Source organism: Vollenhovia emeryi, unplaced genomic scaffold (genome assembly GCF_000949405.1).
Source record: "Vollenhovia emeryi isolate VEMERY1.0 unplaced genomic scaffold, V.emery_V1.0 DF939196.1, whole genome shotgun sequence".
Lineage (NCBI taxonomy): Eukaryota > Metazoa > Arthropoda > Insecta > Hymenoptera > Formicidae > Vollenhovia > Vollenhovia emeryi.
The window spans coordinates 296,646-309,405 of record NW_011967170.1 but is presented as its reverse complement, the minus strand read 5'-3'; the positions used below and the strand labels follow the sequence as shown (position 1 = coordinate 309,405).

Sequence of the window (12,760 nt, the reverse complement as noted above, 5' to 3'; positions counted from 1 at the left end):
GGGCCGATGAATAATTAATCGCAGCCAGTTTTCAAAGTAATAATCATGACAACTTTATGCGTGCAATCATTACTTTTTCACGCCATCCAATTAAATCAGAATTAAATGTGTAATTTCGAAATTACGTAAAAGCTCGTGAAAAATCGGTCAGTTAACCGAGTCGTCGCGATCGTATTTAATTATATTTCGTCCCGTATTAGATTTGCGTCGAATCATCGTGGCGCGCCGACGCGACCATCAATCTTCCCAGCCTTCGTCGATGCCGTCATTGGCGTCATTTATCAGGATTCGTCGGACTGCCGTGAGTCGTGACGTTTTGTGTTTCGGCAGGGGCACCCCGCGACGAGGGTTACGACGTTCGGAGCGGGAATGCGCCGAGAACGGGAAAGACAACACTCTGGGGAAAGGGGACCGGCGGGTAAGCCGTGCACGAGCGAGCACGGCGCGTGCTGCACCACTCGCATCCGGTCGTGCATAATACGCAACATACGCGCGCGTCGGCTGCCGATAATAACAAGGGCTTGAATAATAGCTTCGGACGAAGTTTCGAGCAGACGGGGCTCAGGTAAAAGTAAGAATACGTTGCGGAAACACGCTTTAATGCGGAAAAGCATGCCGAGGTGCTGTTACTTTGCTATAATATCATATGGCATTTTATTTTACAGCACGATCCTACAATGGAATTAATTAGAGAGAGAGAGAGTATTAAAGAACTAAGAATAATGATTACCTGGTCAGTTACGTTAACGAGGCACACAGTTGGAAAATTGGTGTTTTCTTGTTAAAAAAATACCGGTTAAAATTTTTGTGTTAAACGTTTAACACATTCGTGTGTTAATTTAACATATTGCTCTTGTGTTAATTGACCTCAAATGTAAAATTATTGAAATAACTGAAAAGAAATGCTAAAATAACACAATGTGTACTTATTTTTAAACTGACACAACACATATGTTCGATATTATTAGTAACAAAATTTATCTGTTAAAATTTACAGAATAAAGTGGTGATTTTATTCTATGTAACATAAGTTACACACAATTTATTTCAAATTATTTTGAGATTTGCATTTATTTTGTGTTAAAATATTAACAGAGTATTAGTGTGATTATTTAACATATCTATATTATGTTAAATTAACACAAAAATTTGTGTGGAACGTTTGGGACATGTGATATCTGTTGAATTTAACACAAATTTTTCAACTGTGCAATAATAGTTACGAAAAAGCAGACTAATGGTAATTTAGGGCGATAATTAATCAGTTTCTGGAAATCAATTTGAGGTAATTAATTTATCATTGACATCTCTCGTACAATTTTCTGGACACCTAAAAGTACGGCAATCTATATTCTACGATTCCATTTGCCCCTCAAATCTCCCACGAGCGCAGTGAATACGTACAGGTAGGGAAAATCTCAATACGCGAGTGAACCGGAAAGAATTTAAATTAATCTCTGGAAACGGTGTAATTAATTATGTGCTGCTAATTACATTTGAGTTTCTTATTAATCCATTATTATTGTCGAATAATTAAACATGGGGAGGTTTCTGTCAGAAACTTTCTGATAATTACGAAGTTATATTAAAAATTAATTAAGTAACTTGAGGAGCCTCAAGGAAATGTTGTTAGCTAAAAAAAAAAAACGTCAGTTCTCGGTTTACCCCAAGTAAATTGCGTTTCAGCTTAGAAATGTATCTTAAGGTCTGTTTAGTTATTACAATTATTAGAACGCTCGGTGCTGAGGAAATCGTGACTGTATCGATATAATTAAATCCCTGGAAAATTATTACCATTATCCCACAATGAAAACAGGATTGTCGCTATTTCGCCTCGTATTATTCTAGATCAATAATTCTCACCCTTCTGTTATTCGTGTCACCCTAAATACGCGTCTCTAGCATGCGGCTGTCCGTACCCTTCAACCCTACTTTCCCGACTCTGTTGTCCCAGTCGTATATTAGCGTTAACAGTCGTCCCTTAAATAAACACCGAGGAAATAACTTCAACTTTTCTGTCGATGCGTCCCGCTTGAACATCCTCATTTTAAATATTATCAACGAATGGAGGCGAGGGTTTAAGGCTTATCGCTGTTTCCGGTGAACGACGGTTACCTCGTTCAAGCGATTATTTGTTTCAATTTACATTTCAACAAATGTAGACAAAAGTCCCCTATTGTGAGACAGGTTCCTAATATGAAACAGCGGGTTTCCACTAAATTAATAGGCATCGTCTGTTAGTTCCACTGTGAATTTATTGCTCTTGGAGCGAGATCTGCTTCGTGGAAAATTTATTGTTAGATTGCGTAATCGCCGCGAAAAAAGATTGTCATTGGAATTTGGACGTTGAAAATCTGCTGTCTCATATTAGAAGCCTATCTCATCAAACATTAAACGATCTTTAGTGTGCGCTCAGTGCGCGCTAGTGCAACCGAACTCAAGAGAATTCATATCTATTTCTTCAAATGTGGCCAATGCGCAAGTAAATGAAAATTTAGTGGATTCGAAGAAACGTAATTTCAACGTGTCTCACTTGTCTAACCCAACTAGATCTTCTTTCCGGGCGCAGTTGCACGGCTCGGTTTCACACGTGGAAATCAGAGCGAAGTGCGGACGTCATGTCGTAGCGCGATATGCTCTGCGAGATCGAGAGCTGTAAAAATAGATATGCAATCCGTGCATACCGCGCGGGACTCTGTGCCCATCTCGTAGGACGAGCAGCGCGAGATTACGACATTTAGGATGCCGGGCGTTCGAAGTACGCCGCGATGAATTTTAGGTATGTCCCTGATCGTCGTACGAAGTACGACCGCGGCCCCCGCGGTCCCTCCCCCCCCCCCCTTTGCTGCGGTGCCTTATCGCGGTATCGTAAAGCGGAGGAGACCGAAACTTTTCGCCGAGACGCGGCGAGACCAGGTGGAAGTTACTCACCCGCGTCTCTCTTTCCGCGTTTAGTGTACCCTTCCGGTTCATTAACGAGCCGGCTACGGTCTACCGCTTCGATTCCTTATCGCAACCAGATGCTCCATCGCCTCCGGGAAGGTATGCAAATGAGGCAGCTCACCCCGCCGGTGGGTTGTGAGGAAAAAAAAGGGAAAGGGGGGAAACGGAAAAAGGAAAAGATGAATATGCAACGTTAATTAACTTCAAAAAGTTGTTAAATGACACGGTCTCTCGGTAAAGCAGTTTTCCACCCCGCGATCGTTACTCGTCCACTCTCTTTGTCCACCGACTGCGCGCATCGGGCGAGAAGATAGCCGTGCGTTTCGCGTGTTTCCTTACGAGGGTCTCCTCCGCGATAACGCGATAAACATCGAGTCCGCGAGCTCCTTCAACGTTTTAATTTCGCGCTAACGAGTCCAGAAAGTGGCATTTACTTTTGACGAGAGCCACCTAGTGCAGTCGACGTGGCTGCGTCACTGTACCTATCGTGTCTCGCTTAACACTCGCGTTTATACATACTTTTCGTTCAATTAGGACCGACTCTTTCGCTCAGTTCCTCCTCAGTTATTATCAGTTTTATTGCCGCGGCTGATGAAGACTCGGTGAAGCTACAAATTACTACAGGCATCGATAAATCGAATTATATTTCTGTTATAGTTCCGCTCGTTATTGCCCCGTGAACATTCCCATCCATCACAAGCCCGAGGTACCAGAAGGTATTTGCAGCGTACAAATTTCTGGAGCCCGGCCGTTCGTTCAAATCGCTAAGATTAGCGACGAGGAGAGGCGAAGGAAAAATTGCGCCTCGCGCCAAGATACCGTGAAATCCTGCTGATTCGCGGGGGTGCGATTCATCATTCGCCCCGCGCGAGACCGCACGACAATGAGAGCGAGAGAAATGGCGCGAGGTCCGATTGAAAGAAGCAGACCCGCGCGATTCCCCCGCGTATAACGCGTTATGAGAGGCGTCTCTCCCCCGGCGAGAAGCTCCGCTCGCCAAGAATCCGCAGGCCATCGGACCCCACCACCCCTGGCCCCCTTCGACCCCGGTCACTCTCGACCTCGCTGCTCGTCGCGTTATCTTCATTCTCGATCGCGGACGGCGGCGTTGGGGTGACGCGCGCGCGAAGGCAACTTTAACGGCACGCAGGCGACTACACTCTCGCCCTCGCGCGCGCGCACCTTGCAACCCCCTCGAGGGGTGACGACGCCGCTCGACGTTCCTCATGGTAGCAGCGGCGGCGGCGGCGGCGGCGGCGACGGTGGCGTTGGCTGTGATAGCGGAGTCGTGTGTACGGCGAGGGGTGCGAGGGACCGAGGGGGCCGCGAGCGCGCGCGCGCAGGGCAGACCGAGGGGGTGCGGTGGCGGGACCGTCGGTCTATCACCCGGTTGGTGGGGACCACGACGAGGAGGATGGTGGGGAGTTCGCACGTCGACCGGAACGGCCCCACCAAGTTTTATCCAACGATCCGGGAGGCTCGTCGAGGTAGTGGTCCGCGCCCCACAGCCGCGACAGCTCCAAGCGCGCGCGCCGCGTCTCTCTCGCTCGTCGTGTGCTGCGTCGCGTAGAGCGCCTCGCTTCGCCTCGCCTCGCCTCGCCTCGCCTCGCCTCGCCACGGAGTTGCGCGTGAGGGAGCGGTGGAGCAGAAGCGCCCGGAGTGGAGAAGAAGCGTGGTGCGGCGTACCACGGGAGTAACGCGGAGTAACGCGGAGTGAGCGACTAGCCGCGCGCGCGGAGTTACTCGGAGCACCCTGGTCTCTCTCCCGAGGGCGCCACCCAGAGGGCGAAAGGGGTCGTCGGCGCGACGACGTCCTCACCCCTCGCGTAAGCCGGAGGAGACTCGCGGAGAAGAAGAGAGAGAGAGAGAGTGTGTGTGGTCCCGCCAAGAGCGAGGAGTTCCGCGTCGCGGTTTCACCCTTTTTTTTACCCACCCTCCCGCGGAGGAGTAATCGTGTTTTCGTGTCTCGTGCACGCATCCTCGCGTCGATCGTTACTCGGGCTACGCCGCGCGCCGGTGGATGCTCCGCAGGGAGAGCGCCGTGGCACTCGCGGGGACTCTCTGCGGGTGAAAGTGTCGTCCGCGCGCGAGAGGCGCGGAAAGTGCAGGGAGGAGGACTTGGCCACCGATCGTCGCCACCGGGTTGCCGGGTTTCTTCCCCCCTCCCGGATCCCCCCGAGAGTGAGCGGTGTGGACTGGTGTTGTAACCCGACGTAGCGAGACGACGCAGCCCCGCGGCCTTCCACGCCGACACGGCCGCTCGAATTTCGCGGTTACTCCCCGCGACGATCCGGATACGTGCACCTGCCTCGCCTGCAGCGGCTCCTCGGCCGCGGCGCGAGCGCGTTTTGTTTTCCCGCCGGGGTGGTGGTGGTTTCCGGGGTGGAGGAGGTTGCGTACGTAGTACACCGGGGAGTGTCGCAGGTGCGGAGGAACTCGGCCGCCGAGGGGGGCGGGGGGCGGCGATACACACCGGGGGACGGGGGGGTGGTGTGCGGCAAGGTGTGTGTGTGTCCCCGTACTCCTGCGCAACGCCGGGAGGAGCACCGGGAGTCGCTGCTTTCGGGAGGAGCCGTTCGCTTTGGCGCTTCGCACACACCAGGGGGAACGGAAGCGCCGTGTTTAGCATCCTGGCCGACGGACAGCGCGTATGTATCCAAAAAATCTCGCGGCCACCACCTGGAGCTGGCGTGGCGGCGGTGGCGGCGGCGGCGGCGGCGGTGGTGTGCCGCGCGCCACGGTGCCTCTCTCTCTCTCCTCCTTAGGTCTTCTCTCCTACATCCCAACCCCAAACAGGTTATTGATTTTGCCCAAGTAAGGAGGCACGGATGTGGCCCGTACGCCCTGCGGCCTGCGACCTGCTCTCTTTCACCCTCGTGTCTCCTCTCCCTGTCTGGCTTTCTCTCCCTGTCACGCTCCAGCCCTTCGTTCCGCCGCCGCCGCCGCCCCCTCCGTCCGTCTGACTGTCCGTCGCTTCCTCGTCGCGCGACTTGTCCTTGATCCTGCGTACCTCTGACGGCAGGTGGACTTACGTGATCCTTCGCATATATGTATACGTGCACACGTACACATGCAAGCGCATTTGCGCTCCCCCTTTGGAAAATGCGCGTGGCGTCGCTGCGTTGCATGCCGCTGAATGATACGTCGTGCGTTATCGAACGCACGTTTAATTTGGCTGTCGAAGGGCTCCGGGATGGGTATTGAACACTTTGAGGTGAAACAATCGAGATATGCCGAGGACACGCGGCGCGTACCAAGTCGCGCTTCTGGACAGTCTATTGGGACGAATACATATCGACCGATCTCTCTCGCATGGTCCGGTCCAGGATGAGCGTTCAAGCAGAAAAACTAGAAATTTCGTCAAATCAAGATACGGGTCTTGCGAAAGAGATTAGTCGATATGTCTGGTTCGCGCTGCTTAAGAGGATTAAAGCGCCGGCTAATTTATCGAATCCTGCGCATCACGTTCCGGCGAACGTTCTTACGATCGTTGACACATCCGTGCCGAGAAATGTTACTTAATTCCGTGACTCCCCGGCCGAATTTTCGTGATCCTAACACGAGCAGTTATTAATTTCTTCGGACTTAAAACGTATTTCAACGAAACCTTCAGGCGAGCGATCGACGCTGTTTACTTTTGTATTACTTTGTGTGACTGCGGACAACTTTTCTCTTCTCTGTCCCGAATAAATCTCTGTCGTGGTACAACTCTTCGCTCTTACCCTAGTCAATAATTGCTCGCATTAAGATTGGAAACGCTCGTAGACTGAAGTAACGTCGTGCCGGGCATGTCGTCGATCACGTCGACCGCGATTTCAGGAGGACGTTCAAGTATCGATAGGCGAACCTATTGCTCAGGCAGTCGCTGATTAAGCCAGAAAGTATTCGATTCTATCGACTGACAATGTCCGAAAGCTTATCGCGTGCGCCGTTGACGGACCGCATGGCGTATGCAACCCTTACGTGCCTTTGGAATATTGACATTCCGGTTATTCCGTATCCATTTCAATTATTTTTAATTTCGCTTCCTCACGGCGAAAGGAGAGACGATACGTGCCAGCGATAGCTGCTCGACGTCTTTCTCATCTCTCTCGGATAACTCGGCGGGAACTTGAAAAAGATTTACGACTCCTCACTTTTTTCTCGCCCCTCGAGCGATATCGCGCGATCGATCTCTCATTCTCGAGCGTGCGATTGAATGACCACTTGGGAGATATCGTTAGGCAGGTAGTGACTCGAGTGCTCTGCCAAATAAAACTCTCATCGCGCGTTTGTTATTTAAATATTAGACGGAAGTCCTATATTACGAGACAGGGTTCTAATGTAATGGGTAAATGAGAGCAGTAGGTTTTCAACGTCCAAGTTTAATCGCAAGTCTTTTTTCGCGACGATTCCACGATCTAACAATCGATTTTGCATTAAACGGATTTCACTCCAAGGGCAATAAATTCATGGTGGGACCAACAGACGATGCCCATTCTGCCATCATAACCTAAAAAGCAGTATCTCCATTTTTTGGCCATTGCAGTTAACTCACTTTCTATGTTTCTGAAGGACCGTCTACATTGGAAGTAAAATATTTGTAGCACATGTCGAACTGCGCTTTAATTTGCCGAGAGTAAGCGTCAGAGCTGAAGGAGTAAGAAGTGGAAATGATTCACTTCTTCGCTCCTACTCTTACTTCTTACGCCGGGCTTACTTCATTTATCGTAGACGATCATTTAGAGAAATACTGTTAGTAACAGGTGGACATACTGCAACGTGTAAGTTATTTTATGTCAATCTAGTGCTCCTACTGCTTTCTAGCCTTGTAGGACAACGGATATGTCTCTAAGAAACATAGAAAGTGAGTTAACTACAATGGCAAAAAAATGGAGACACTGCTTTTTAGATTAGGACGGCAGTATTAATCTAGCAGAAACCCCGCTGTCTCGTATTCAGGAGCCTATCGCATAATCGCGGAACTCTCCTCTAGGTAAAGCCTCAAGATCGCCTCAGGATTTCCCAAATGACCGCGTTAATTCGAGGAGCCAGGGGGAACGACAGTGCTACATTCGCAATAAATTTATACAAACCGAGTGACATCTCGTTCGAGCGGACAGATAAACGCGCGATAAAACTTTTCGCCCGCTATCTGCTGCGTCAGCTAAATGTCAGAATCGTTGCTACTGCGATCCGTTGTGGCGGGCATTTTAGCGAGGGCTCGGTTCCCGCTCAGTTTCGACGGCCGACGCGAGTTTTCCGACGTTCGTTCAGCGAGGCTCGCTTCTCGCGAGGCTCCCGCGGATCACCGGCCGCGGCGCGCGCGCCGTGTCAACGAACCTCCGTGACACATTGTTCCGGAGTAGCGTGACCGTATACTTCAGACAGCGGGTTACGAGCAGATTCCAACTGACACCGGATCGATCCGCCGGGGAAACTTTTCACGGAGGGCAGTCGCGGAGGTGGCGGCGGCGGAGGAGGCGGCGGTCTTTCGCGAAACCGGCGGGCTCGTAGTAAATCAATAGAAGCCACGTGAACCCGCGACGGACGATCGCTCTGTCACGCTCCACGGAAGGCCGCCGCGACCTCGTGAATCCGACGAGCGAGCGGATCGATAATAATTCGGCTGAGGCCGCGATCCTCCGACGATTTGACCCTTTGAACTCTGGACAGTTTTCTGACCTGGCACTCTCGCTCCTCTCGGATCCGGCTATTCCTGCACGCAGCTGTTTTAATAACGTTAACTTCTAGCCGGCCCGGACAAAAGACTCGTTTGCCTTAAACGGCTAATTGGGTTTCAATAGTTTCCGATCGATATCGCGGCGCGAATGGCAGTAAATGTGCCCGCGCTTTGTGGAATTTCCTACAATGCATCTTGTTTCATTTTTTTTTAACAATTATTCTTCAATGAAATCTTTACGAACTGCATTCGTCGTGTACTTTTCACGGGGATGCCGGAGTGATTCCGCACCTCTCGCCCCTGGAACTGTCTGGGTTACAAGATTTCCTCCGGTCATTTATCTTATTTTATCTTTATAGTGCCCGAGCGAGGCCTAATGCCCAAACTAATGCCACAAAATGCCTAGTAATGCCTAGTGATGCCCAGTAATGCCGCAAATCTGTACACCACAATGCCCTCAGCGGTTTACCTCTCGTTAACAACCTAGAACTGTAACTACCCTGTAACAAAAATCATTTCCCTCGAATACGTTACAGGTTAATAACCCACAGCTGTGTCTGTAACCGATAGCTTGTTCGAGGGAATAGATTTTTGTTAGGCTTCTGAAGTTAATTTCAATAACACCATGCCGTTCTCCGATTTCGTCCGAAAGGTGAAACACTGTCGGTCTGTACACAAAAGCCGCACAATTTGTATATTACGCAAGTGTTTTCACGAATTGACAGTTCTAGGTGCAAGAGGTGCAGAATCACTCCGGCATCCCCTTAGGGTGCAACATTTACCGTCTCAACAATTGCGTCTCGAAATATTAATCCAAGTGCGTCTAAACGAACGGAGATTTCGTTATCATCTCGCATCGTCAATTCGTCAAAGTCTGATGTCGAATAATTGTATAACGCCATCAATCTTTCGCCATTTTTCTTAGTTCATCCTCCGGTGTGTACTGTCGAAAACACATCCGATATATACGCGCTGCTACTCGGATTTTATAGAGATGAGATTTCTCCGATGAATAATGAACTCCGGCTGGCGAGATAAAACGTTCGCGGGAACAATTTCAGCCGTTCTGGTAATATTGCGCGCTCGGATGCGGCGATAAGACGAGATGCGCGTGACGCGACATCTCGCCGCGTTGTAAAACGCCTTCTGAATTAAATGGCGATTGTACGGAATTACTCGACTCGCGAGTTATATCGGATAAATAACACGCGTAACGCTTCTTGTACAGATTTCGCCGGTAATTCACAAAGGAGCTATTCAGAGATGTAACATTAATCAACCCGCCCGACGGACATTCGGGATTTATATGTATAATTAAACAGCCCTTCATTCCCAACCAAAGGTTTGCGTTGCTCGGCTGACTGCTGAAATAACGAACGACGTGTTGCGATAAAATAAGAACGCGTTGCCCCAACGACCATTTTGAACGATCTACAATTCGAGACGAGATTATATTTATTACCTTAAAGCCCGATTTTTCTCATTTTCTGGTTAAATGTTAACCAGGGGTTAGTTAGTCGATTACCTGTCGCCTCTTAGATAATAATATAGAAAAGGGTGGAGAGTCGACTTACCTCTGGTTAACCAGAAGATGAAAATCCGGTCCTACGTGCCATGGAAAACATTTGAAGAAATGAAGAAGTACACACATTGTTGTAGAACACACCTAGAAGAAAGATTTTAGTCAGGTTAAACAAATGTGATACGGAAATCGTATTTCTTTGAATCTTAATACTAAAACATTTGCTAGATTTGAAGGAATAGATATGAATTCTCTTTGAAATTTCAGTCTCGATCAAATGAAATCTTGGCCAAGGTAAAGAAATCATTTGTCTGAAATTACTCAAGAGCCTAGTAAGGTAAAAATTCAAAGAAAATTTGCTTGCGATTCCAAGCAGACCTTTTTCTGGGCGCGTACACAGTACATAAAAATTAAAAGTAAAATTCCGTCCCAACTTTCATCGCTGGAGATCTAAAGCGGGCTTTAAATATGGACGAACATCATTAGAGATCTCGCGTCAATATATCTATAAATATTGACAACATCGCGAAAAATAACGCGGAGTCGAGCGAGTTTTCGAAGAGGATCCCCCCGGATGGAAATAGAAGCGGTGCACATCTGCCGTGCCTGCCGCATCCGGGAGAAGTATCGCGACCGTTTTCAAAAGTATTTGGCACCCTGCGACACGTCAACGGCACGAATACCTGTCGCAGTATGAAGGGAGCCCGTTCGGCGCGGATGATATCGTGCATTAACGTCCCTTTCGCGGTCAAAGGTCCCCGTGTTACGATAGTTTTAATGATTTCTCTTGTCGTGCATTAACGTCCCTTTCGCGGTCAAAGGTCCCCGTGTTACGATAGTTTTAATGATTTCTCTTGTCACACCTCCCGAAATTAAAAACCAACACTTCTTTCGCTCCAATATCTTTGCTACCTCATATCTAGGAGGATTTTGATTCGCTAATTCTGAATCCGAAGTCGAGATTCTAAAGTTATCGACGATTGACTAAATATAGAGGAAAGTCCCTCTATTATGAGATAGGATCCTAATTACGGGATAGCGGAGTTTCTGCGAAATTAATCGGCATTATCTGTTGGTCCCACCGTGAATTTATTGCTCTTGGAGTGAAATCTGTTTAGTGGAAAATACATTGTTCCGGAAGTTTTTCAGGTTGCTGATTACACATCTCAGGTTAGATGTGTAATCAGCGTCCATATTTACAAAATTCATAATGACGGGTCCAACATGGCGCCGGAAAATCTGCATTCGAATTTTTATAATTCCGACACCGGAATCGTAATCAGCGACTCAAACAACGTCCATGAGTTTCGGAAAGATCGGCTGAGGGGAAAAATGTCCACTTCAAAGGGTTAATCGGACAAGTCGGAAACATTCCCCGTCGTTCCCGATATATATTACCTCTCGCGCACGAGCGTTAGCACGTTAATACGCAGCACGAGACATTTGCTTTAACGACGACGCCGCGGCGTAGGTAAACGCGTAGTCGGTGCTTCCGAGTTAATCCCGAAATTGGAGTGAATCGTATAATTTCCTCGCTTTTGGGATGCCCCGCGAAATAGGATTCATCTCGAAATCCCTGGCGTGCGTCCCGCCGGTGGGGCCACGGTCAATAGTCTCGAGGTATAGCGTCGCGACCGCAGTAACTATATTCCCGGGCGCGCGATTTAATTGCTTTCGCGGGTCCCCGTGTCTTTTTCTCTCCCTCTCGGCCTCTCCCTCGCGCTTTTCGCGTCGACGAAGCTGGACCGTCCGCACGAAAGCGACAGCGAGCTGGAGAGACACCAGCGACGCCGACGACGATGATCCGCCGCTTGATGACTGCGCCCGGCAGGGCACGGTTAATTGCTTTCGTCCCGTCGAATCGCCGATCGTTGTTTTTCATCTCGCGCGCGAGTCGCTCTGTAAAACGAGTTTATCAATACGGCCCAAATATCTCGGTAAAAACGTCAATAATATCGAGCTGCAGCGACACGACCGCGGTCGTCGTGACGTCCGGGAAATAAAGGCGGATTGCCTTCGTCGCGCGAACGAACGAAATAAAGTGCAATTTATTATACAAGGATATGCGTTTATATATAATATATACAGGGTGTTATGCAATACACGCCTCACCTCTTATTTACGGATAGAGCGGACTAGACTGAGTCGAAAAGTCCTCTACCATTTTGCATGTTTCGCAATGGTTAACGAGTTATTAATTGTTAAATGTCGCTGTCTCAGCCAAGCTTACCGTCCAATTCAAGCGCGCTGTGAGATACGGCCGTCCCGCGATCGGCATTGCTAGGCGCGCGTCTAGCAATGCCTATCGCGGAACGGCCGTATCTCGCCACGCGCTTGAATTGGTAAGCTTGGCTAAGACAATGATTTTTCAGATCAAGACAAGATCAAGACAAGAAATTAACCATTGCGAAAGTTGCAAAATGGTAGAGGACTCTTCGACTCATTGTCAGTCTAGTCCGCTCTATCTGTAAGTAAGAGGTGAGGCGGGTAATACAAAACACCCTGTATATGAGTGTGAGTCTTTCCATATCCGACAAAATTTTTGAGAAGGTAGAACGGATCGAGATGAACGGAAAAGTCCTGTACCATTTTGCAATTTTCGTAATAGTTAACGAGTAATTAATTATTAAAAA

The 12,760-nt window shown here is 48.8% G+C and overlaps 1 pseudogene; it reads left to right on the top strand.

The window, feature by feature from the left end:
* Positions 1–4,552: 4,552 nt before the first annotated feature.
* The window catches only part of LOC105562062, a 76,015-nt pseudogene continuing 67,807 nt past the window's right edge, over positions 4,553–12,760 (top strand).